Here is a 27,383-nt window from a genome sequence, read left to right as displayed (position 1 = left end):
TTCCATTTGTTTGTGTTTTCTGTTATTTCTTTCAGCAGTGTTTTGTAGTTTTCTTTGTAGAGGTCTTTCATCTCCTTGGTTAAGTATATTCCTAAGTGTTGTATTTCTTTTGAATCTATTGTAAAAGGGGTTGGGTTCTCGATTTGAATGTCAGCTTGGTCACTATTGGTATGTAGCAGGGCTAATGATTTGTGTACATTAATATTGTACCCTGAAACTGCTGAATTTATTACCAGTTCTAGAAGCTTTTTGGATGAGTCTTTAGGGTTTTCTATAATAGTTATACAATCATGTCATCAGCAAAGAGTGACCGTTTGACCTCCTCATTACCAACTTGGGTGCCCTTTATTTCTTTCTCTTGGCTGATTGCTCTGGCTAGGACTTCCAGTACCACGTTGAATAGGAGTGGTGAAAGTGGGCATCCTTGTCTTGTTCCAGCTCTCAGGGGGAAGTGCTTTCAACTTTTCCACATTCAGTATAATGTTGGCTGTCAGTTTGTTATAGACAACTTTTATTACCTTAAGGTATGGCCTTTCTATACTGATTTTGCTGAGGGTTTTAATCATAAAGTGATACTGGATTTTGTTAAATGCTTTTACTGTGTCTATTGAGATGATCAAGTGATTTTTGTTTTTAGTTCTGTTTGTGTGGTGTATCACATTTATTGACTTGTGTATGTTAAACCATCCGTGCGTCCCTGGTATTAAACCCACTTGATCATGGTGGATTATGTTTTTGGTATGCCGTTGGGTTCTGTTAGCTAGCATTTTGTTGAGGATTTTTGCATCTATGTTCACCAGGGAAATTGGTCTGTAGTTTTCTTTTTTGTGTGATATATTTTCCTGGTTTTGGTATTAGGGCAATAGTGGCTTCATAGCATGATTTAAGGAAGATTCCCCCTTTCTCTGTCTTTTGGAACAGTGTTAATAGGACTGGTACCAATTCTTTGCATGTCTGATAGAATTCAGCTGTGAACCCATCTAGTCTCGGACTTTTATTGTTTGGGGTAATTACCATTTCAATCTCACTGCTTGTTATTGGTCTGTTCAGAGTTTCTATTTCTTCCTGGTTTAATGTAGGAGGGTTGTATATTTCCAGGAAATTATCCATCTCCTCTAGGTTTTCTAGTTTATGCACATAAAGGTATTGAATGATCTTTTGTATTTCTGTGGTATCAGTTGTAATATCTTCCATTTCTTTTCTAATTGAGCTTATTTGGATCTTTTCTCTTCTTTTCTTGGTTAATCTCACTAATGGTCTACCAGTTTTATTTATCTTTTCAAAGAACCAGCTTTTTGTTTTATTTATTTTTTGTATATAAATATACATATTTAATTTAATTTAGTTCTGCTCTGATCTTGGTTATTTCTTTTCTAATGCTAAGTTTGTGTTTGCTTTGTTCTTGTTTCTCTAGTTCCTTGAGGTGTGACCTTAGATCGTCTATTCATGCTCTTTCAGCCTTTTTAGTGTAGACATTTAATGCTATGAACTTTCCTCTTGGCACTGCCTTTTTGGTATCCCAGAGGTTTTGATAGGTTGTGCCACAATTATCACTCAGTTCAAAAAATTGTTTAATTTCCATCTTGATTTCACTGTTGACCCAACAATCATTCAGGAGCAGGTTATTTCATTTCCATATATTTGCTTGGTTTTGATGGTTCCTTTTGGAGTTGATTCCAATTTTATTCCACTGCAGCCTGAGAGAGTACTGGATATAATATTGATTTTCTTAAATTTGTTGAGACTTGTTTTGTGGCCTATATCATATGGTCTATCTTGGAGAAAGTTCCATGCAATGATGAATAGAATGTATATTCTGGGGTTGTTGGGTAGAACAATAACAATGTTCTGTAAATATCTGTGAAGTCCATTTCTTGTATAGTTTAAATCCATTGTTGCCTTGTTGACTTTTTGTCTTGATGACCTGTCTAGTGCTGTCAGTGGAGTACTGAAGTCCCCCACTATTATTGTGTTGTTGTCTATCTCATTTTTTAGGTCTAGTAGTAATTGTTTGATAAATGTGGGAGCTCTAGTGTGAGATGCATATATATTTAGGATTGTGATATTTTCCTGTTGGACTAGTCCTTTTATCATTATACAATATTCCTCTTTTTCTTTTTTAACTGCTGTTGTTTTAAAGTTTGTTTTGTCTAATACAAGAATAGCTATTCCTGCTCATTTTTGGTGTCCATTTGCATGGAATATCTTTTTCTGCCCCTTTACCTTAAGTTTATGTGAGTCCTTATGTGGTTGGTGAGTTATTATCCATTCTGCTATTCTGTATCTTTTAAATGGAGCATTTAGGCTATTTACATTCATCATTAGTATCGAGATGTAAGGTACTATTCTATTCATCATGCTATTTGTTACCTGAATACCTTACTGTTTTTCCATTATGTTATGGTGTTATATGTCCTGTGAGATTTATTGTTTAAGGAGATCCTATTTTGGTGTATTTCAATCATTTGTTTCAAGATTTAGAGCTCTTTTTAGCAGTTCTTGCAGTGCTGGCTTGATAGTGGCAAATTCTCTCAGCATTTGTTTGTCTGAAAAAGACTGTATCTTTCCTTCATTTATGAAGCTTAATTTCGCTGGATACAAAATTTTGTCTGCAATTGTTTTGTTTAAGGAGGCTAAAGATAGGACTCTAATCCCTTCTAGCTTGTAGGGTTTCTGCTGAGAAATCTGCTGTCAATCTGATAAGTCTTCCTTAAAAGATTACCTGATGCTTTTGCCTCATAGCTCTTAAGATTCTTTCCTTCATCTTGGCTTTAGATAACCTGATGACTATGTGCCTAGGTGATGATCTTTTTGCAATAAATTTCCCAGATGTTCCAGGTGTTTGAGCTTCTTGTATTTGAATATCTAGATCTCTAGCAAGACCAGGGAATTTTCCTTGATTATTCCCTTGATTATTTCCAAACTTTTAGATTTCTCTTCTTCCTTGGGAACACCAATTATTTGTAGGTTTAGTCCTTTAACATAATCCCAGACTTCTTGGAGGCTCTGTTCATTTTTTTTTTTTAATTCTTTTTTCTTTGTCTGTCAGATTGGTTTAATTTGAAAGTCTTGTCTTTAAGCTCTGAAGTTCTTTCTTCTACTAGTTTGATTCTGTTGCTGAGACTTTCCAGTGCATTTTACATTTTTCTAAGTGTGTCCTTGATTTCCAGAAGTTGTGGTTGTTTTTTATTTATGCTATTTCACTGGAGATTTTTCCATTAATATCTTGTGTCTTTTTTTTGATTTCCTTAAGTTGGACTTCACCTTTCTCTGGTGTCTCCTTGATTGGCTTAATAGTCGACCTTCTGAATTCTTTTTCTGCCAATTCAGAGATTTTGTCTTGGTTTGGATTCATTGCTGGTGAGCTAGTGTGATCTTTTGGGGGTGATAAAAAACCTCGTTTTGTCATATTGCCAGAATTGCTTGTCTGGTTCCTTCTCATTTGGTTAGACTATGTCAGAAGGAAGATCTAGGACTCAGATCTGCTGTTCAGGTTCTTTTGCCCCATGGGTGCTCCCTTGATGTGAGGCTCTCCCCCTTCCCCTAGGAATGGGGCTTCCTGAGAGCCAGACTGCAGTGATTGTTATTGCTCTTCTTGATTTAGCCACCAGCAGAGCTACTGGGCTCCAGGTTGGTACTGGGGAGTGTCTGCAAGGAGTCCTGTGATGTGATCCATCTTCAGGCTTCTCAGCCATGGATACCAGCATCTACTCCAGAGGTAGCAGCGGAATGAAGAAGACTAGTGAGGGTCCTTGCTTGTGCTTTTGTTTAGTACACTGGTTTTGTGTACGTTGGCCTCCAGTCAGGAGGTAGCACTTTCAAGAGTGCATCAGCTGTGGTTGTATAGGGAGGATACAAGCTTGCCCTAGAGTCAGGCAGTGGGTGGAGTCATAGAGCCCCCAAGAGAGTATGTCCTTTGTCCTCCCTACCAGGGAAAGCAGTAAAAGACCATCAGATGGGGGCAGGGTTAGGCGTGTCTAAGCTCAGACTCTCCTTGGCCAGGGCTTGCTGCAGCTGCTGTGGGGGATGGGAGTCTGGTTCCCAGGCCAATGGAGTTATGCTCCCAGGGGGATTCTGTCTCTGCTGCATTACACACACAGGTTGCCAGAGAAGTTGGGGAATGCCAGCAGCCACAGGCCTCACCCAGCTTCCAGGCAGCCTACAGCCCTAAAGGGCAGTCTCATTCCCACTGTGACCCTCCCCCAACAGCACCAGGTTTATTTCCAGGCAGCCAGTGAGCAGGGCTGAGAACTTGTCACAGGTAACAAGCCTCCCAGCTGAGAAAGCAAGCTGACTCACAGTTCCTCGGCTGTCCCACAGAGCCTGCAGCGGCAATCTGCCTCCTTCAAAGGGTCAGTGGATTCTCTGGGCTTTCTTGGTATGTTCCTGTGGTGGTTCTTGGAGTAAAAGTTCACAGTGTGGATCTCTGCATGCTGTTCTGTCCATCTGAGTGGGAGCTGCAAGTTAGTCCGGCCTCCTATCCACCATTTTCTGCTTATCTCTTTATTCAAATATTTTCAATCCATGGTTGGTTGAGTCCAAGGATGTGCAATCTGAGAACAGAAAGGGCCAAGAGTAACCAAAATACTCAGGATCCCCAAGCACGATAAATAATAAATAAATATCCATATATAAAAATACCATAATGAAACCATGGAACACAAAAGACATAGATCTTTAAAGCCACTAGAGAGAAAAGACAAGTTACCTCCAAAGAAAAAACAATGGACTTACATACAGTTGGTTACCTAAAAGCAACAATGTAAACAAGAAGACAGCAAAAGGATATCTTTCATGTGCTGGGGGAGAAAACTTGCAATATAAAGGTATTTTAAAAGAAACATCAATAGATCCTCACTAAACAAATTTCTAAAGTATGTACTTTAGAGAGAAGAAAGATCACTGATCAAGGGCTTGAGAGTCAAGCAGAACTAATAAGCAAAAAAACTTGTAGATTATTGGCAAAATCTAAGCAAACATTGATTGTATTTAACATAAAGCTACAACAATAACAATGTATCAAAGAGATTTCTGCACTCCCATATTCATTGCAGCATTATTCACAATAGCCAAGATATGGAACCAACCTAAATTATCATACAAAACAATTGTACTTAATATAAAGCTACAACAATAACAATGTATTGAAGAGATTTCTGCACTCTTATATTCATGGCAGCATTATTCACAATAGTCAAGATATGGAAGTAGCCTAAATTTCCATCAAGGATAAACGAATAAAGAAAATGTCATATATATATACACAATGGAATATTATTCAGCCTTAAAAATAGAAGGAAACCCTGTCATCTGCAACAATATGGATGATCCTGGAGCATGTTATGTTAAATGAAATAAGACAGATACAGAAAGATAAATAACATATGATCTCACATATTTGTGAAATCTAAAAATGTTGAATTCATAGACACATAGAGCAGCACGGGGGTTACTAGGAGATGCAGGGATGGGGTCAGGGCCTGGGGAGAAGCTGGTCAAAGGATGCAAAATTTCAGTTAGAGAGGAGAAATGAACTCAAGAGGTCTGTTGGATCTGGTGACTATAGTTAATAACTATAGTTATTGAAAATAATTCTATTGTATGCTTGCAAATTGCTAAGAGTAGATTTTAAGTGTTCTCTGGCCTATTCTGTTGAGTGGGTTCTTGGCCCACGACAGCCGGACAGGCAGGTGATCAAGCCACACTGGGCATGCTGAGGGCCTCCATGGGCACTCACCAGGGCTCTGGCCAGAAGACCTGAGTGATGCTCTGCTTCCTGGAGGCAGTGTGGCAGGCTGGGCATGTCCTAGAGGCCCCACTCAGACGCTGCATGCACGTGGGGAGGTCCGGGGGACTGACTTGGCCCTGCAGCCACACCATCCTCCCCCAAGGCCGCTGCTGGCCTCTGTCTAAGGAAGGATGAGATCTTGCTCTGGGTCTTCCCAGGCTTCTCGCACCATGAGGGGTCTGATTGGGAAGCCCCCTGGGTGAGCACAGAAGCATGGCAAGACTCTCCTCTTGGGGTACTGGCGGCTCCATGCCTGGGTAGGACCAGCTGGCCAGGTCTGTGCATGTCTGCAAGAAGTGCTGCTAGTGGTGTGGATGCACAAACATGCTGAACCTCTGCAGCAGGGGGAAGTCCTCAGGCTTCGCAATGGTCAGTGCGGCCAGTACCGCCAGGATGTTGTCCAGGTCGTCATCCTGCTTGTAGGCTGTCAGTGCTGCCAAGAGCTGGCTACAGCCTGTGGACCCCAAGGCCCTGTGGGCATCTGCCAGATAAGCACTCACGGTGTGCTGGCCCTGCTTCCCTGCTCTGGACGCTCTGGACCCCCACTGTGGGTACCTGCCAGGGTTTCCTGTGGGGGGTGATCTGGGGGACAGGTGGGATCTGCCCTGGTTCAGGTGCTCTCTGGGGTCCAGCTGCTGGGCCACAGCCTTGGACAGGGTCAGCTTGGGATCCGGTGCTGTCCTTCCAGCAGGGTCCAGGGCTGGCTGTGCCCACTGCCTTCGGGGCATGCTGTGCTCAGGCTGATAGCTGCAGCCTTGTCCTGTTAGCTGTATACAGACCTCCTCAAACTGCTGCTTGTGGTGGGGCCACACAAACTGGTAGAAGTGTTGGAGCAGGCTGTGCTTCTTGGGGTCATCAGCAAAGAGGAGGCCGAGACAGGCCGCCAGGGCAGCTAAGTCATCAGAACCCTTGTACTCCTGCAGGACCTGGGTGAAGGTGGCGAAGTTGGCTTGGCTCAGCTCCTGCTTCATGGCCACCATGAAGAGTTTGGCCCTGTCTGCCCGTGCACCAGCCACGGGCTCCTCCGACTGGCTGACCAGCCAGATCTTCTTCCTCCTTCCTTGCGGCTCCTCTGCCAGCCTCTTAGATGGGAGGGACAGGGTGGAGCACCTGTGGGTTTGCTCCTCGCCAGGGCCCCCCAGCCCACCACCAGCAGCTGGTGACCCTGACGGCCTCTGCTTCAGGTTGAGGACGTACAGGTCCAGACTCTTAGCTTTCCTGGTGGAGAGGAGGGGGCCAGGTGACTTAGCCACCCTGACAGCGTCTTCTCCCTCACACAAACTGGGTGCTGCAGCCTGGGGTGCTGGTGCTGGCATAGTTCACTTAGCAACACAGAACTGGGCCATGTCTTGGATGACATGGCCAAAGTTGTTGTACACCCTGATGTGGGGACACACCCAGCAGGGCAGCTGGGCTCTGGGGTCGGCAAAGGTGAACCTGTGGTCACAGAGGAAGACAGCCCCGCAGTTCTGGCAGTGCCAGATCATGCGCTCAATGACCTGGTTCACAGCCCTGGATGCCTGCTGCCGGTACCACTCCTGCCCAGAGAGGAACTGGCCCCCAGCCCCAACCTGACCCTTAATCTCATCCAGGAACTGAATCCTGAGGACAACCAGGGGTCCATGCGTGGGGGCTATGGGAGGCTTGTGACGATCACACTACAGCCATTATTGTCTGAGAAGTCCAGCCCCTCCCTGGCCTTTCCCTGGCATACTGCCAGTAAGACGGCGCCGGTAGACCCGGGAAAGGCAGTCCTCGCTTAGTAAACACTCATGGTCTCAGAGAAGCTGCTTTTGCTCCTGGGCTCCACAAACAGAGGCTTCAGTGCCTCCTAGCCAAGACACGGGCCCGCCAGAACTCCAGGCTCTTTTCTATGATGGGATATGAAGGGAAGAAGATCAGGAGCCCACAGGGCACCATGTGGGTGATGTTGCCCAGAGCCATCCCCAAGGAGGACAAGCACTCCTCGGAAAACCGTCTGTCAAACGCTGAGCTCAACTGGGCTCCGTCAGGGCCTCTGAGGACGATCCCCACCCAGATCTGGTGCTTGTCGATGATGTGTGGGTTCTCCAGGCAGACTGGAAAAGGGATCTACATCTCCAGGGCAAAGGAGGATCCCGGGACCAGCATGCCACCAGTGAGGACGAGAAAGCAGACACCCTGATGAACCAGCTTGCACATGGTGTGGCCAGGACTGAAGCACCAGTAGCTCAGCACCTTCCCTCGCTTTCTGGCTGCAGTGGTGCTCCAGGTATCAGATGGCTGAGCCGCCCTTCGGTGACAGGCATCAGGATGGATGTACACTTTATAGGCCCCCAGCCTTGCCAGGAAACCAGGGCCACCCTCGGAGGGGTCTACACTGAACACGATCTGGATGATATCCGCCAGCTTCCGCAGTCCGGTCTTGTTGGCGAACACTCCAGCACGTCCTGCCAGGTGCTGGATGATCTGGTCCAGCAAGTCCAGGATGCAGCCATTGGTCTGTAACATGATCTGGGCTTCAGCAAACAGCTCAAAGATGTAGCTCCCAGGTTTGGTGACACCGCTCTCATCTCCAGGGAGCTCAACGGCATTGATGGCCTACTCCAGGCAGAGCAGGATCATCTTCAGCTTTGCAATGTCTTGCAGCTCCATGTTCAGCCCTGAGCTGGTGGGATCCCCCTGAACTCTGAGTGGGGCTCAGCCTGCTGCACCGCCTTGATCTGCTCCTCCAGCACCTGGTCTATGACTCCAGTCCCAAAGCCAGGTCATGGGTTGTCAGGTCAAAGGATGCCAATTCTTCATACAGCTCCACGTTGTGAGTTTCATCAAAGATCAGGACCGTCCCCTTCAGGTCAATGTTGTGTGCTCTGCGCCTCTTGGCATCCAACAAGTAACTGTATGGCATGAAGATGATGTTGGCTTGCTGCTTCAGGTTCCGGGACAGGTAATAAGGGCATACCCCATACTTGTTTCCCCTCTTGACCAAGTCCTCGATGTCCAGGATGGGGCTGACCAGCTCCTGCTCCAGGCTTTTCTCTTCTACATTGTTGTAGAAATTACAGAGTGACTTGCCACCTTCTTGCGGCACAAGTGGATCTTCATGTGGTTACTCTTTTGCTTCTTCACCTCAGAGTGGATGCACAGCTGCTCCTGGGAGCCCAGCACACACACCTTAGGCCGGTAGATGTTCCGAAGTTCGTTGATGACCTGTGTGAGTTGTAAGAGGGTCCTAAAGGCATAAATGATCTTTGGGATGTCCGTGTTGCAAGCTATGAGGTCTCCAACAGCAGCAGCAGCACTGTCCCAGGATGACAAAGGCCCGATCTGCGAGAAGCTCCCCTTGCACCCTCTTGGCAATATTGCGGGTAAAGATGGTGTCCTGGGTGTTCTCACCAGGCCAGCGTGGTGCACAGGAGGCAGTGTCTTCCCTGCGTCGGTGGGGCTCTCCAGGATGCCATTCACCTTCTCCTGCAGACATTCCAGGACCTTGGTCATGTACTCCTGTTGGCATTTGTAGGGCTGGAAAGGGAAGTCTATGGTCACACCATTCACGACTATCTTGGGCATATCAGCCTGTTCTCAGAAGGGCACAGAGTGTGCCTGAGGGGCAGGCTATTCGGGTCTGTGCGAAAAAACTACTCCAGATACCTCAGGGTCTCAGCCACTCTGGATAATTGATGCGAGCATGCTCACTGGGACACAACGCTGTTCTCTTCTAGAATCCCTATGGAACAGGTTCCTCTCTTGTCTCTGCAGCGAGCCTTCCAGAACTGGAGGCCCTCAGAAACTCAACCGACTCCAGTCGAGCGCTGCCACCGCGTCCCCCGCTGTCAGGCAATTCAGACTTCGAGGGCTAAGGCGCTCAGTCGCCCTTGAGCGCGCTGCACTTTCGCCCCCACTTCTGGTCAGCTGCTTTGTGTTCCCATCGGAAACTTTTCCCCCGCAGAGGGGGTCCCCCTGCTCTTTGGCCACCAGCTGTCTACTCTGCCCTTTGCGCGTTCTGTGTCCAGCTTCCCTGCTCAGTGAACCTCACTTCCATCGCCCACAGGCAGAAATCTGGGGTCCCGCCCATCTCTTCCCTTGATGTCATCCCCCACCAGGGTCTCCGTTCCACTGCCACTTCCCTAGGCTCAGCCACCACCATTGCCCGGCGAGCTGCGTGGGCCTCCTCCCCAGAGGCACCTTTTTACTGCCCGAGTGTGAGCCGACCGCTTTTCTGAAAATTTGAAAACGGCTGCCCCTTGCCCAGGACCCGGCTCCTGAGAGCCCTGACTGCCTCCTCTCCTTCCTCTCTAGCTCTCCTTTCCAGCTCGGTCCAGCTTCTGCTTGGTTCGCTGTCTCCCGCACTGGTCCGGGTGGGCCTCCCTGAGTCCCCAGCATCCAACACTGGCTGACAGCAAGGCGGACTTGAAACATATAATTTTACCAACAAAATTTTAAGAATCGTTCAACAACCCGATAAATCTAACCTTAGACAAAATATCTTAAATTTGCAACAAATGCTTAGAAAATGAAATTTAATAAAAATACATCATTTACAATGGTACAAAATATGTAAGGTATAAAAGTAATATATATGAAGTATCTGAGATTAATTCTAATATGTGCACAAGACTTTCAGAGAAAAAATTGTAACATTTACCTCATGGGAAGACATGAGGAGATATTCCATGTTTGTGGTCTGGAAAATTCAACGTTCAAATTAATCTGTAACTTTAATGCAACTGCAGTCAAAATCTCAACAGTTCTGTTTGTGTCTGTCTGTCTTTGTGTGTAACCTAAAAAGGTGATTTTAAAATTTGTATGGAAAAACAGCTCAACAATCATAAAGACATTCCTGATAAAGAATAATGAGGAGAGCACAGTGTTATACCAAATGTCAATAATAAATATATAATTAAATAATGCAAAAATTATTGGCACTTAGAAAAATTGACCTTACAGTCCAGGCATGGTGGCTCATGCCTGTAGTTCCAGCACTTTGGGAGGCCGAGGTGGGCAGATCACTTGAGGCCAGGAGTTCGAGACCAGCCTGGACAACATAGTGAAACCCCATATGTACTAAAAACACAAAAATTAGCTGGGTGTGGTGGCTCATGCTTGTAATCCGAGCTACCTGGGAGGCTGAGGCTTGAGACTTACTTGAACCTGGGAGATGGAGGCTGCAGTGAGCCAAGATCATGCCGTTACACTCCAGCCCCTGGCTGATAGAGTTAAGACTCTGTCTGAAAACAAAAAACAAAAACAAAACAAAACAAAACAAAAAATGGTAAAAGAAAAATTGACCTTACAAATAAAATAGTGAGTCCAGCAAGAGACCTACATATATACGGGAACTTGATTTATTACAGAGCTCGATATACGGCATTGAGCTAACTGGTTATTTATTTATTTGAAATCAATATTATAAAATTGAAAAACTACACAATGTGTAAAAGAGAATATCTAATAGAGAATACCTTTCATTAGGAAAAAAAATTTTAATTGCTTGCAAAAAGCAACCAAATCATAAGGGAAAAGATTGTAATTAAGGATAACTTCTGATTAGTAAAATGACACCATAAAAAAATGGAAAGAAAAATCACAAACTGGGAGACAGTATTTGTGGCTTTCGTAGCTGACAAAAGATTTCTACCCTGAATATATAAAGAATTTCTGTAAATCAATGAGAAAAAGACCAACCACATAGTAGGAAAAGAATAGACAAAAGACGAACAGACTCTTCACAGGAGAAGAAATGTGAATGGCTAATAAACATATGAAAAGTGTCTGACCTCATTAGTAATCAGGAAATACAAACTCAAACCACATTGGAAAACCCTTCACAACTTATTTATTTATTTATTTATTTATTTTGAGACAGAGTCTTACTCTGTAGCTCAGGTTGGAGTGCAGTGGTGCAATCTTGGCTCACTGAAACCTCTGCCTCCCAGGTTCAAGCAATTCTCCTGCTTCAACTTTCCGAGTAGCTGGGATTACAGGCCTGCGCCACCACACCTGGCTAATTTTTTGTATTTTTAGTAGAGACAGGGTTTTGCCATGTTGGCCAGGCTGGTCTTGAACTCCGGACCTCAAGTGATCCACCCGCCTCAGCTTCCCAAAGTGCTGAGATTACAGGTGTGAGCCCCCACGCTTGGCCCCTTCGCAACTTCTTGATTGAAAAAAAAAAGCAACTGGATAATAACAATCGTCAAGAACAGTCAGCGTTAGTTACTCCAAGTCACCATTATTGGAACCTACAGTTCAGCATTATCCAGTAAAATCAAAGATGCACACTCACTGACCCAGTGTCTACTCTTAAGTATATACTCTAATTTAGAGAAATTCTTGTATCTGTATCTAGGGGCTATGTATAAGAATCTTCATAGTGACACAGTTTGTAATTAGCAAACAAGCAAAAGGAAACAAACCATATGTCCTTCATGGGGAGAGTGGATTAGAAAAGTGAATTACGGCCAGGTGTGATGCTCACACCTGTAATCCTAGCACTTTGGGAGGCTGAGGCAGGTGGATTGCTTGAGCCCAGGAGTTCAAGACCAGCCTGAATAACATGGAAAAATTCCATCTTTACAAAAAATACAAAAATTAACCAGGTGTGGTGGCATGCACCTGTGGTCCCAGCTACTCAGAAGGCTGAGGTAGGAGGATGTCTTGAGCCTGGTAGGCAGAGGTTGCAATGAGCTGAGATTGCACCAGTGCAGTCCAGTTCAGCCTGGGTGACGGAATGAGACCGTATCTCAAAAAAAAAAAGAAAGAAAGAAAAAAGAAAAAAAAGGAAAGGAAAGGAAGAAGAAAAAGAAAGAGAAAGAAATAAAGGAAGAGAGAGAGAGAAAGAAAGGAGAGAGAGAAAGAAAGAGAGAAAGAGAGAGAAAGGAAGGAAACTGAAGTACATTCATACGTTGGGAAAAAATAAACAAATGAATAACTTATAGGTACACATAACAACATGGGTAAATCTTAGAAATATAAAAAGTAGTCACAGAGGAATGCATGCATAAAATTTACAAACATAAACAAACAATATATTGTTACAGGATACAAATATACAGTTGGCCTTTTGTATCTGTGGGTTCCACATTTATGAATTCAACCACCTGTGGATCAAAATATTTAAAAAAGGCCAGGTGCGGTGGCTCACGCCTGTAATCCCAGCACTTTGGGAGGCCGAGGTGGGTGGATCACGAGGTCAGGAGATCGAGACCATCCTGGCTAACACAGTGAAACCCAGTCTCTACTAAAAATACAAAAAATTAGCCAGGCGTGGTGGCGGGCGCCTGTAGTCCCAGCTACTTGGGAGGCTGAGGCAGGAGAATGGCATGAACCTGGGAGGCAGAGCTTGCAGTGAGCCGAGATTGTGCCACTGCACTCCAGCCTGGGCAACAGAGCGAGACTCCATCTCAAAAAAAACAAACAAAAAAAAAGCAAAATATTTTTAAAAATCACCATAAAAATGATACAAATAAAAAAATACAATATAACAACTATTTACATAGCACTTACATATATTAGGTATTACAAGTAACCTAGAGATTATTTAAAGTATATGAGTAAGAATATGTGTAAGTTATATACAAATATTATGCCATTTTCTATAATATCAGAGACTTAAGCATCCAAGAATTCTGGTATCCTAGGGATCCTGGAAGCAATCTCCCATGGATACCAATGGATGACTGTATATAGTAAAATAACAAAGAAAAGTAAAGATTAAGTAAAACTCAGAATTCTGGATTTTTTGAGGGGAGTAGGAAGAAGATGTAAAGGAAGTACATGGAGGAGACTTCAAAGCAAGTGGTATGTTTTTCTATTTAAATCGATGGCTTGGTCTATGGGGATTCATCATGTTCCATGTATATCACATCTATTTTACAAATTATTGATATCTATTCCACATTTGAAGAAAATATTAAAAAGAATAAAATGAAAACCCAAGCCTGGAAGTATTGGATAGGTAATGAATATCATTTACTGCTTTTAGGGTTGGAACCAAGGGCTGCATTGAGAGGTGGTAAAAGATATATCCTTTCAGAGCAGGGAGAGGCACTTGCACAGGAAATTCTAGAGGGAATGGGATTTGGAATTGCTGGGTGCAGAAGTGAGTAAAAGAATACCAGTTGGAGAATGACATGAACAAAGACTGTGAGGAGGAGATCCTCATCTTATGTTGGGGATCCCTGGTAAGCATAGTCTATTGAGATAATTGATGATATAAAAGTAGTTTGAACTATTAGTTTGAGAAACACTAGATTGCCAAGAAATTCAACTTATCTTTTCATTCTATTTACATAGAAAATGAAATAAAAGACTAGGCACAGTGGCTCACATCTGTAATCCCAACAGTTTAGGAGGTTGAGGCAGGCAGATCACCTGAGGTCAGAAGTTTGAGATCAGCCTGGCCAACATGGCAAATCCCCATATCTACTAAAAATACAAAAATTAGCCAGGCATGGTGGTGCGTGCCTGTAATCTCAGTTACTTGGGAGGCTGAAGCAGGAGAATTGCTTGAACCCGGGAGGCAGAGGCTGCAGTGAGCCAAGATCGTGCCACTGCACTCCAGCCTGGTGACAGAACAAGACTCTGTAAAAAAAAAATGAAAAAAAAAAAAAAGAATTGTCTGATTTTTTTTTAAAGCAAAATATATTTTAGGAAATTCTGTAAGTGAAAATGAAGGTCTTTGCTATGTCACTTTCATATCAACACTTACAGTCTGAGGACAATTTATTAAAATGGGAAATTGGATGCCAAAGCTGTCCCTTCCCTCTGTCTCTCTTGCCTTTCTGTCCCACCCTCCTCTCTCCAGTTCACTGCAGCTGAACGTGTTTACCAAACTTGACTTCTCAAGAAAGTGCAATGAGAGTGTTCCGGGTCATGAATGGGTTACCTCCCGGCCTGAAGGAGAAAAAATAGGAAAAAGAAAAGGCCATCACTGCAGAGGCTGCTGCTCATATTCTCCAGCTACAGTTACCCACTCCATCAGCCATGGTGACATCTGACGAATTATTAGCCTGTCCCACATAGCTGGAAGAGCAACATCTCAGGTCAAGGTGAGTCAAGCCTGCCATCTGGTCCTGGCTCTAGGCTTCTGCACTGATAACTTCAAAATGATACTTCCAGGAAAGTTTTCTCGGCATTTCTGCACCCCAAATGAGAGAACACTCACATAAACTCACTTCGTATGTCCCCAAATCCAGAACTATCATGATACTAGGAGGCAGTCATAAAGTAGGAAAAAAGATTTCCTAAACTTTAAAGAGCCTTCAACTTAAGGTGTATTCTCTGAGAGGCAGATAGTGTCCACCTATATTCTAGATAAAGAATTTGAGTCATGGAGGTGAAGAGGAGTAAGCTGAGTGATTTCCAAAAGCTATGACACAGAGAAGATCAGGATAAGAGTGCAGAGTCCTGACTCATTTTGAAAATGCATGGTCGGCCGGGCGCGGTGGCTCAAGCCTGTAATCCCAGCACTTTGGGAGGCCGAGACGGGCGGATCACGAGGTCAGGAGATCGAGACCATCCTGGCTAACATGGTGAAACCCCGTCTCTACTAAAAATACAAAAAACTAGCCGGGCGAGGTGGCGGGCGCCTGTAGTCCCAGCTACTTGGGAGGCTGAGGCAGGAGAATGGCGTGAACCCGGGAGGCGGAGCTTGCAGTGAGCCGAGATTGCGCCACTGCACTCCAGCCTGGGCGACAGAGCGAGACTCCGCCTCAAAAAAAAAAAAAAAAAAAAAAAAAAAAAAAGAAAATGCATGGTCACTTTGCTTTCCACTAAATGGTACCAGAGGTCTGGAGAGAAACTCAGCAAGAGTAATTTTGGTGGAAGAGAAATAGTTTATCTTCAGAAGAAGAAATGGAGTAGCCTTGACCATTTAGTCTGTGCTACAGTGGGTGAGGCAACGGAAATGTGCTGTTTATACCAACAAAGTCAGAATACCCAAACTGCTGCATCTCTCTAGGGATGGAGTGGGAGGAGGGAGGGTCCAGATGTTGGTGTGGTATGTACATGAAAACAGCATGAAGCATATTATAATATAGAATTGTTGGGGCTGTGAAACATTGCATTATTTTGATGAGGCCAGGAAATGTATGGATTAAGGATCATTTGGCAACAGAGTGTTTTAAAATCTGTATTTATAATTTTCACAGCCAGGAAAGTTAATTTATTTTGCATAGAACTATGTAGCTTTTGAAGTTAGAGATAGCCCACAAAGGAGCAGTCTGTCTTGGAGACATGAGATGCAGGGGCCCTGAAATAACAAGAGCAGAAAAATGAAGATGTTGAAATGAAGAATTGTGGTTTCACTGTTTTGATTATCAATAAACAGCCAAGTTAAGCACACACACTTTGCAGTGAGGCATCCTAGGTTTAAATTTCTGCTACTTACTAGCTGAGTAGCTTTAGGCAAATCATGTCTCAGTTTTCTCATCTATAAAAAGGAGTAATAACAGGCCGGACACAGTGGCTCATGCCTGTAATCCCAGCGCTTTGGGAGGCTGAGGCAGGTGGATCAGGAGGTCAGGAGTTCGAGACCATCCTGGTTAACACGGTGAAATCCTGTCTCTACTAAAAATACAAACTATTAGCCAGGCGTGGTGGTACACGCCTGTAGTCCCAGCTACTCGGGAGGCCGAGGCAGGAGAATTGCTTGAACCTGGGAGACGGAAGTTGCAGTGAGCCGAGATCACGCCACTGCACTCTAGCCTGGGTGACAGAACAAGATTCTGTCTCAAAAAAAATAAAGTGGGGGGGCGGGTGGTAATAATAGGATCAATCTCACAGTTTTATAAGCATCAACTGAATTAACATATGTAAAACACAAAAAAATTGCCTAGCACGTAGTAAGTGCTTCATAGGTATCAGTAATTGCTATCAATAAAGTTTTCAAGCAATAAAATTTTATTTTATTTATTTATTTATTTTTTTGAGACGGAGTCTTGCTCTGTGGCCCAGGCTGGAGTGCAGTGGCCAGATCTCAGCTCACTGCAAGCTCTGCCTCCCGGGTTCACGCCATTCTCCCGCCTCAGCCTCCTGAGTAGCTGGGACTACAGGCGCCTGCCACCTCGCCCAGCTAGTTTTTTTTGTATTTTTTAGTAGAGACGGGGTTTCACTGTGTTGGCCAGGATGGTCTCGATCTCCTGACCTCGTGATCCGCCCGTCTCGGCCTCACAAAGTGCTGGGATTACAGGCTTAAGCCACCGCGCCCGGCCTAAAATTTTATTTTATTTTATTTTTATTTATTTATTTATTTATTTTTGAGACGGAGTCTCGCTCTGTCGCCCAGGCTGGAGTGCAGTGGCTGGATCTCAGCTCACTGCAAGCTCCGCCTCCCGGGTTTACGCCATTCTCCTGCCTCAGCCTCCCGAGTAGCTGGGACTACAGGCGCCCACCACCTCGCCCGGCTAGCTTTTTGTATTTTTTAGTAGAGACAGGGTTTCACCATTTTAGCCAGGATGGTCTCGATCTCCTGACCTTGTGATCCGCCCGTCTCGGCCTCCCAAAGTGCTGGGATTACAGGCTTGAGCCACCGCGCCTGGCCTCAAAATTTTATTTTTTAAGAGGTCATCCAATTTCTCCTAGTTTACTCTGGATTTGGTTTCCTTGTTGGCTTCATTACCGTTTAGGTTTTTGAGAAAGAAAATTGCTTGACTATGCAAAGTCTTCAGGTTCCTGATATTTTTCCAATATAAAGCCATGTAATATTAGGTTGATGCAAAAGTAATTGCGGTTTTTGCCATTGGGATTATCCCCTAGATAATTATCCGGATCCATATTCAATTAATGAATAGAAATTCTGTTCAATAATTGAAATGTTATGACCACTCATTAGACTTTTTCAGGGAAAAAGATGTAAATTTCATTTGCTTAAAACACGACAAAAACAAAAACAAAAACCACATCCAGCCAACTTGGTTTAATCAGCTGTTTGCCTCTCAGCACTCAGCCTGCCTCTGTCTGAGGCATCAGAGAAGTGCGCCCTGAAGTGGCTGAGAGGAAAGAAGAGCCTCCATCGGATTACAGATCAGACAGAAACACCCACAGCCCCTCATCTTCTCCTTCGCTCAGACACACACACAAAGCTCTTTATTTATTTTATACTTAAAATGTCAAAGGCGCCTGGGGGTGGGCCTCTGGCCTGGGGATTGGCAGACCACACTCCTGGGCTGACATAATGAAAGTCCACCATGTGGCTGTGTGATTCACACAGCATGTGCATGTCACCAGCAGCCGATGGGTCTTGGCAGGGAGCCTCCTACTGGCTTGGGAACAAATAGGACTCGCATGTCCTCAAGTAGCCAGGAGACAGTAATGGAGAACCGCCTGGATGTCCGCACACTTTGTGGGCGCAAAGGCAGCAAACACCCACACGCCAAGCTATTCACAGAGTGACAACTAAGTACAGCCCAGCAGCAAGGGACTCTGTAGGACTAGCAGTCGACAGCAGAAGTCTACTAGTCCTGCCTGATCTTAAGGAGAACAAACCCAAAACGTGTCTGCAAAGAAAAGATAGCACATTTCATTTTTTATTGACTTACCTCTTGACACGGTGCCTAAGCACCTCATGGTGTGTGCAAAGCACAGAGACCTTGGCACAGCTAGCCTTCAGAGACCAACAGACTTGATTAGAAAACCAGGCCTTCTTCTATTCACTCTATAACTTGCAGTTTTAAGGCCCTTAAACTTAAAATTGAAATTCTGAATTTGAGAATCAAGAACGAGATTTCACCAGGTTGATTTGGAAAACGAGCACAGTTTTAGATTTTCAGGATTCTATACTTTCTATAAGAGTTATGTGACTGACTGGCCGGGCGCGGTGGCTCAAGCCTGTAATCCCAGCACTTTGGGAGGCCGAGACGGGCGGATCACGAGGTCAGGAGATCGAGACCATCCTGGCTAACATGGTGAAACCCCGTCTCTACTAAAAAATACAAAAAAAACTAGCCGGGCGACATGGCGGGCGCCTGTAGTCCCAGCTGCTTGGGAGGCTGAGGCAGGAGAATGGCGTAAACCCAGGAGGCGGAGCTTGCAGTGAGCTGAGACCCGGCCACTGCACTCCAGCCTGGGCGGCAGAGCGAGACTCCGTCTCAAAAAAAAAAAAAAAAAAAAAAAAAGAGTTATGTGACTGAGTGAAACGCGGCTCAGTTGCAAAGCAAATGTGCTCAGAGCGCCAATCACCTGGCTTAGGGGATGATTATTGTTTTTGAACCACTCTACTTACTTTCTTTGGTAGCTCTTCAAGCGGAAGAACTCCCATTTTCTCCTTTCTCTAATAAGGAGGATGGCGATCTGAGACTTAGTGTTAATTCCATTCTTTGCTTTTAGCTAATGAAGGAATATTTGCCAGTATAGAGCTAACAGTGTGATACAGGAAATTTTAAAAAAATGAGTAAATCGAAATAGGCAAGTGAAACACATTAGCTTCCACGCAATCTATTACTGGCAAAAAATAATTGTTTGTTTCCTGCTCTTTCCTTAATGCTTGGCTTTCATAGCTAACTTTAGCAGTTTAATGCATCGAATAAGATGCACTGTATCTGTAAACTTCTCAATGGTATTTAAGCATTTACTGAGTATCTGTTGTATACATATTTGGTATTTGGAAGGTTACCAGACAAACAGAAGAGATATTTTCAACCCACAGAAACAACTTCATTCGAGAAGTAAACATAATTTTATAATTCAACTTGTAAAAAATTCCAAAGCAACATTCTGACCCACAGGATGAGTTTACTTAAATTTAGGAAAGTTGGAGAATTCATTCCATCCTTCCTACTATTATAGTATTTAGAAGAAAAGGTATTTATTATTAGATCTTGACAAAGAAAATGGAACCAGGTTGATGATATCACTTGTATAAGATTACAGTGAGGAAGGTAGCAAGGAATATGGCTCCCGTTTGAAGATTAAGTCAAAAATTCAGTGATTTGTCAGAGTTCAAATAGCAACTCACTAGGATTATGTGCCAGAAGTTAGACACAAGCTTTTAAGGCCACTGTGGTTTTACCTGAGACCACTCTGTGTCCTGCTTTTTGCAGAGAAGAAACTGATCATCATACTGACAAGCAGAAATCATTATTTTAACAGAATGTTGATTCTATGACAGAAATTTATATTGTAGTTTATTTAAAGACATGACTCTTAGGCTTGATTCTCAAATTTTAAAACACTGAAATAGCCACTGCTGTACTTTTCTGGGGAAAAAGTATCCTAATTTGACCTTATTCGAGCTACAATATAAGTCCAGAGGGACCAATGAAGGGGAAGAAAAGAACTGATGAGGTCTAAGTGGTGATTGCATTTATAGATTAGCCCTGACAGGAAGCAAATACATCTCCTCCCAGGAGGCCCCAGTGTAGTCAACTGAGAAGTGGGATCATTATTTATAAGCACAGTGGACTTTTCCCATTACAATAAACATTTTAATTACTTTAAGTGAAAGATTATTTTTGCTGGTAGGAAGCTTGAAAAGTAAATATTGTACTGTTGTTTGTTTTTCGATGTCGGCTATATGTGCAATCTTCTATTCTTAACACTATTTCACACAGCAATTTGTCCTACCCTGAAATCATAATGGGAAAATAGCATACACTTAAGAAAGCATTTCACATATCAAAACCTGCAATGCCCCACGTGAGGAAAGAGTAGGCCAAATGACTGGTTGGCAGCATGGCCCCAGAGCAATTTCATTTCCATCTGTTTTATATGATGGCCATCCACATAAAATTTCATTGACCAATAAGTTTGGAAAACACTTATCCAAATGAATCAATGAAGATGGAGTAGGAGCGTAATGATGGTGTGATTTTTATTTTTCAACAAGGTGACACATTCTCATTCTAAAAGTTACTACCACATATCGCAAAACGTGTCAACCATGTAAATCCATGATGAAAGTCGTTAAGAGTCCTCATGAAACTGTTGTGTTTTGGAAGCAAAAACAACTAATTTGTAATATGAGACTCAAATAATCAACTTCCTTTTTTAAAAATCAAAGTCCCATGATTTCTGACTGATAATATATGATATAATAACTGATATTAAGGAATTAGTGTTAATTTTAAAGGTGAGATAAAAGTAGTGTGGTTATATTTAAAAAGAGTTCATATCGGCTGGGCGTGGTGGCTCACACCTGTAATCCCAGCACTTTGGGAAGCCCAGATGGGTGGATCACCTGAGGTCTGGAGTTCGAGACCAGCCTGACCAACATGGAGAAACCCCATCTCCATTAAAAATACAAAATTAGCCGGGCATGGCGGAGCATGCCTGTAATCCCAGGTACTCAGGAGGCTGAGATGGGAAAATTGCTTGAACCTGGGAGACAAAGGTTGCAGTGAGCCGAGATTGCACCATTGCACTCCAGCCTGGGCAACGAGTGAAACTCCAAGAATTCATATTGTTTAGGGATACATTCTGAAATATTTAGAAATGAAATTATATGAAGTCTGAGATTTTTTCAAAAGAATTTGAGGCATGGAGGTGGGGCAAAATTAAAAATGTAAATTAGTCAAGATTGGCTATGGACTGCTAAATGTTGAAGCTACGTAAGAGTACATGAAGTTTTTACATTGCCTCCTCTACTTTTGTAACAACATATTTGAAATTTTTAATAATAAAAAAATTTAAGAATTCTGTTTTGAGGACCCCAACAAAAAGGAATGGTCTTGATGAATTTTGAGAGGCAGCAAGAGCCCGTTCTGAAATTATTTGAAATCTCCTCTTCCCTGGTTAAGATGACCAACAAAATTGGGCTTTAGCCTCCCTAATATGACCACCACTCTGCAAAATGAAGCTACTGCTTTATCCAATTTTGTAATTAAGTCCAGATGATGCATATTTGGAGTACCTGCTTAATGTGTTGCCAACAACACATGTATTTTTAAACAGGGCCCCATTCCACCTACATCCATATCATGTAATACTTCTAGGTTACTGTGCCTCATTGTCCTGTTAGCATGTATTAGAAATCACAGCCGAACTTTAATGTTATCTTAATCAAAATACAAACAAAAAATTAAATGTGGTGCAAAAATAATCATACCATGTATTTCAAAGCCATTAGTATGGGTAAATGAGCACTGTCTAGAAAAACACGAGAAGCACGCCCCCTATTAACACCGTCTTGGGAAATCAGAGGCAACAACTGTGAATGAGCATGGCGGCCATGCCTGCTTTTACGGAAACCAACACACTTCTATTATTCTACTTTCTACATAATTAAAAAATTAGACAACTGACAACAAAAATTCCAAACCGTGGGAAAGAAAATCTCCGATTTCATTGATCTTTAAACATTTTTTAAATATGAAAAAGTAGTCTGGTGGGTTGAATGCTTAGAGGTTTTGAACTAAATTAACTAACATTTTAAATCCGTAATTTGCTGTCACAGGTACCACCAAAAGACAAGATGGAGAGGGAAAATTGCTATTGGTTAAATACTTTCTGTACTTTAGGTGCTATGCTGTGCACCTCAGACACAAAACCTTATGATATTGGCTTTATGATCCCCACTTTAGAGATGAAAAAGTTGAGGGTCATGGAGGTTAAGTAACTTTCCCAACGTCACATACTAAATAAGGTGTGTATTCAGAATTTCCAGAAGACTTTGACCCCATGAGTGCTTTTAAAACCCTTTGCCTTCCAGCCTGCTGACGCAGTCTTGAATATTTCAAAATGTATCAATACATTGAAAGATGTAACCCAAGTCCTTTTTAATGCTCTTAGACTGCCAATAAGATAATTCTATGAATTATTTTCTATGTATATATCACATATGTCATCTTCCAATTTACTGATGAATCAATTTCTACCTAGCCTGGTCCAAATCAAGTTAATCAAACTCCATACTTTTCTCTAACTATCCTAGAAAGAGACAGCCAAAAAGTCAGAAGTCTAATTCAACTGGTCAGTCCCACTATTTTCACATTGGAAAGATAATTGCTTACAACTGAGCTCTCCCTAGACTTCCACTCGCAGCAATTCAGGCTGGAACGTGCTCTCCTGTCACACTCTGTCTTCTCCAAGTGCGAGGGAGTTTTGTCTAGTAACAGATAATTAAAGACATGGCAGTGCCACTTGCTAGGATTTCACTCTTTTTCTTTTACATCTTATAAAAGAAGAAACTTCAGTTTAAAGATTAGATTTTTTTCCCTCTTTTCTAAAGCTGGGTATACCAACTGGCATCGGCTGTATTAAAATCAGGAGAAACCTCAATCAAAAAGCCTCTCTCGGAAGGCAGGCTTTCTTGTTAATATGCACCAACATGAAAGGCTTTCTTTTCATCCTATACAACTACAGTGTGTGTAAATTGCAGGGGGCTCATTGGCATAAATCTCGCCTGCGACCTCTGAGGTAAACTGGATTTACATTACTTTCTGACAAGAATTAAATGAAGGCCTTGTGGATATATGAACAGCCTTCTAGGCTGCAACAGATGGGCATGAATGTGCTCCCTAGGAAAACTATCAGTGACATCTGTGTCCTCCAAATTCTGGTGGTCTCAGCCAATTAACGGGGGTGGGGGGAGAAGGGGGGAAGCGGTGGGGGTTGGGAGGCCACAGCACAGCCCCCAGCCAAAACCCAGGCAGAAGTGTTTGTGTTTGGAGATGGGATCAGGCTGGCCTGCAGCAGCGAGGTTAGCACTTTATTGTTATCATTCAAATGGAGAATGTGGCTTACAAGCTATTTGTATACCACAGTGAGGATAATATGATTTTTCTCATTTGACCGGAGGAGATGGCCCTCTCTTGCAGCTGATATCATATTTCAGTGCAATCTCTTTGAGACGGGTATTTACTTTTGTCTCTTCCAAGGCAGGCTGAGGGTGTTGCTGTCTGCCAGTTTCTGTAGTGCATTCATGAGTCACAAAGCAGGTGAACTCTAAGATGACACAGAGATCTGTCTCCAAAACATTCTCCTTCAAAGTCTACTTCTTTCTTTCTTCAAAATTGCATGTATTGATTTCACCAAAAATTAAAAAATAATCAAAATCAGGGTTTTCTAGTTAAAATAAAATAAAGTCAAGAGAAATCACATCAGATATCTTGAATGAAGGGGTGGAGGAATCCTTCAAAGGATACGATGAACCATGAACCCCACTGTCTGAATTTACCAGGTCTCAGGATGTCAGTCCCCCTGTGTTCAATTTGCAGGCAGGAGGAAAGCCGGAGAAACCAGGGCAGAAGATAAGATTCCTCTCTGGCACCTCTCCTTTGCTGCAATCTCTTGGCCCACTTGCTTGGAGTGTGTAGGGCAGGAGACCAGGACCGGGGAGCTGAAAGGATGGAAGTGGAGAAGAGAACTAACACTTACTTGTTCTGTAACAGGAGGAATCAGGAAAGGCGTATGTAGGTATTCCAGGTCCCATGTATTCTGGGCCCCAGTAATAAGAGCAGAGGCTTTGGATCTAAAGTACCCAAGTCTGAATTCTAGCTCTAACATTTACTGCAATATGAGAGAATGGGCAAGTTACTTAACACCTTTGTGTCTCACTTTCTCATCTGTAAAATTGAGCTAACAATTGTATTTACCTCTTAGTAAGGATAAAAGAATATGACATACAGAAAATGCTCTGATATTGCTGTGAGGGCTGTTTTTATCTACAGTTTACTGTGGATTGAAGGCCCCCGGTTAGAGTCCCAGACCTCTAAACTAGTTTGGCAAAATGAAAGGCATTGTGTTATACTAGCTTCTGAAAATTCAGAAAAGTGATTTTTCAAAAGAAGCAATTGTCATTGCTCTTAGGAGCCTGAGGTCATGCTTTAAAATTACATATTTTCTTCAATGTATAAGATTTTGAAATTCTTTGCTAAAATGAACTTAGTAAATATCAAAAGCATCTAGATCATTCTAAATTATAAAGTAGACTATCAAGAGGCAAGTAACATAACATTTAGACCAAAACAATGAAATTAAGGTGTTTCTTTTCACCTCCTTTTCCTAATTGCAGGAGTGGAAATGAGTAGCTTGTTCTGTCCTAAATTGGTTATTATATGTGAAGTTTTAGGAGACAATGGCTTATCATGATAGTTTGGATATAAACTGTACACCCCTTTGTCCTAGGTGTTGTTTAAAACATAGTAATTCCACACAACCATTGTGTACAACAGTAACAACAACAGAAGGACAAATGGACCTTCTAAACAAGTGGCCTACTGTCTAAGCCATAAATGCTCATAGTGCTGTTTTTAAAGTACATTTTCACATAGGAATTCTTATTCTCTTCTTCTCTGTATGATTTTTTAAATGATCCAATTCTAAGAACTTTGGCAAGCTGAGTTTCAGCAAAATGTAAGCTTGCTTCTAGAGGAAGTCAAATTGTTGGTCAATAAAGAAGTCTCTTGCTCTTTCTCCACAGAACTCCCATGCTGGCTGGAGAAACCTGTGGCCTCAAAGGTGAGGGTGAAAGCAACTACAGGCATAATTTTTGTACAAGCTGTGACTTCATTACGCTGTAATAACAAACATAATTTTGTCTTATTCTCTTGGCACCAATATCATTATGTTGAGCAATAAATAGAAGAGAAGCCTTTGTCCCCACAGGGATTCAGAAAAGAATCAACACTAAACAAAAGCACCTGTTGTTTCGTTCTTGTAATGACCTCAGAAGTGACCAGTTGGCTGCATTCACCCCACACTCCTCCTTAGGCTTTGACCAACACTACCATCTCACACATCATTATTGGACGTAAAAGGAGAATAATTGAGGAGAAGATCAATAAATTTAAAAGCTCTTTAAAAAAAGACATAATGAATTTGGTACAGCACATATTTTTAGATCAAAGATGCCTTTGAAGTGACAAAAGCCTAATCTATATACTAGTGAAGCACTTCCTTTCTCTCCCAAACTGCTTGTTGTCAAATAAAATGGAAGTTAAGGAAATTATCTTTATCTGAAAATGGCCAAAAGAAGCCATCACCTAATGACAGCCTTGTCACAAGCGACAATTGGGGAAATTGTCAGGAAGGCAAGGCCTAACAAGCAGCAGAGTGGGCTTGCTGTTTGCACTAATCTGGCCGTGCAGCCCCCACACACAATCCCAGTCAGCTTGCTGTGTGAAACAGCTAAGGCTTTGTCAGCGTTAACAGGGACTGGAAAGAACACGCTTTCATGAATATGTATTACCATCCCTCTATGTCTACAGAGACAAACCCTTCAAAACTGAGATATAAAACACACACGCACACAGACACACACACCACCGACCAACAAAAACCAAGAGAACCTAAGCTACTTGGTTGAGAGTAGTGAAATGCTAGTAACTAAGCACCCAGTTCCATGTGTTTGCTGGGATCTTTATTTCCCAGCAATTGAGATAAAATCTTTAGGCTTTCAATCTTTGGGAACCACGTGCGTGAATTCAAAGATGCCACACATCGTTACATGGATTGCAAATCACACATTTTATAGTGAATTCACTTTCCTAATACCAAATGTGTTCTGAAATTCTAATACTAAAATGAAAACAACTTTGATATCTTAACTAAGTGCATGTGCAGTTTTAAGAAACTGATCAAATCTCATACCGACTTCCTATGAAGTAGTAAAAGCACTATGTGGAAAATTATGAAGATGTAGCATTTCCCAACATTGAGTAGAAGGACATTGGCAGGCACAAAGTGGAAATCACAAATAAGAAATTTTAAGGTGAAAAGGGTTGGGGGGAATCTACTCTGTAAGCCCTTTGTAATCTTAATAATAGTGTTTGTTTAAGAAAATCCATATTATGTGTATTTTTTTTCTTCAAAGATAAATTATTTTACATCCACCCCAGGGCATAGATCTAGTAAGATATTTTTGAATGACTGAAATTAGTTTTCCTACTAACATTGAAATTTAAGTATAAATATGTATGTGTGTGCATTTAACTTCACTTTTTTTTAGAAGCAGATACATAGGACAAAAAAGTATAAAGTTATTTCTTTTTTACTTTTTTCTGATATGATAAAGTTTGGTTTCCCACCGTGCAAGAGACAAAGCTCAGTTTTGAAGGTTTTCTATATTACGCAATGTTTGCCGTAGACATTTACATTTCATTAGCATATTCTGCTCTACATGAAATCCAGCGTTGAATGCTCCCAGCGCGCTAAAGCTAATCCTCTTTAAAGAGCTACAGGCTATATTACATGTGGCCACAGCAGCAGTCTTGCCATCGCTGCATCACTTTGAAGACGATGAACAGAGTTCTCTTGTGTGTCTGTCCATACCCAGACTCATAAACCTCTGCTTTCTGTGCTGTGAAATCCTTCTGTTTTCATCAAGGAGAATTACAAGAAGGCCGAAATCCAAGTTACCATTCTGAAAGCTGGACTGCACTTGAAGAGACGATATTATGCTGATTTCACTTTTTCCTAAGTATCTATCCACAATCTTTTCAACTAAGATTAAAATGAACTATATCCAAGTATTTTTGGTTCTTTGATTAGGATCAAGTGCTAACCATACCTTCTGTCTAGGGAATCTGATCCTGGATAATCAAGAGAAAGAGACTCAGCGATGTCACAGCTTTGCAGGGCAACATTAAACATTTAGATGCATAATTTCTAGGTAGCTCACTTTTCCATAGACAAAGACAACTCAGCTGGCTATATCCAACTGAGCCACCAATAGATGATGCGG

General features: G+C 42.6%; 1 protein-coding gene and 1 pseudogene across 6 annotated transcripts in view; both read right to left on the bottom strand.

Moving 5' to 3' along the window:
• The window catches only part of ALPK1 (alpha kinase 1), a 140,780-nt gene that overhangs the window by 77,422 nt on the left and 35,975 nt on the right, over positions 1-27,383 (bottom strand). For 3 of the 6 annotated variants that reach the window (XM_033215019.1, XM_033215020.1, XM_033215021.1), the window contains 2 exons: positions 23,877-24,038; positions 4,300-4,553 (listed from right to left, as the gene is read on the bottom strand). The exons of 2 other annotated variants lie outside the window; for them this stretch is intronic. The gene's annotated coding sequence lies outside the window, so the exon portion shown is untranslated. The remainder of the gene's footprint in view (positions 1-4,299; positions 4,554-23,876; positions 24,039-27,383) is intronic. One more of the 6 variants, XM_033215022.1, reaches the window with a different exon arrangement.
• Positions 4,560-10,833, bottom strand: LOC117085801 (annotated as a pseudogene).

The sequence above is a fragment of the Trachypithecus francoisi genome, unplaced genomic scaffold, assembly GCF_009764315.1.
Source record: "Trachypithecus francoisi isolate TF-2019V2 unplaced genomic scaffold, Tfra_2.0 Lachesis_group1, whole genome shotgun sequence".
NCBI lineage: Eukaryota > Metazoa > Chordata > Mammalia > Primates > Cercopithecidae > Trachypithecus > Trachypithecus francoisi.
This window is presented reverse-complemented; position numbering and strand designations above follow the sequence as displayed.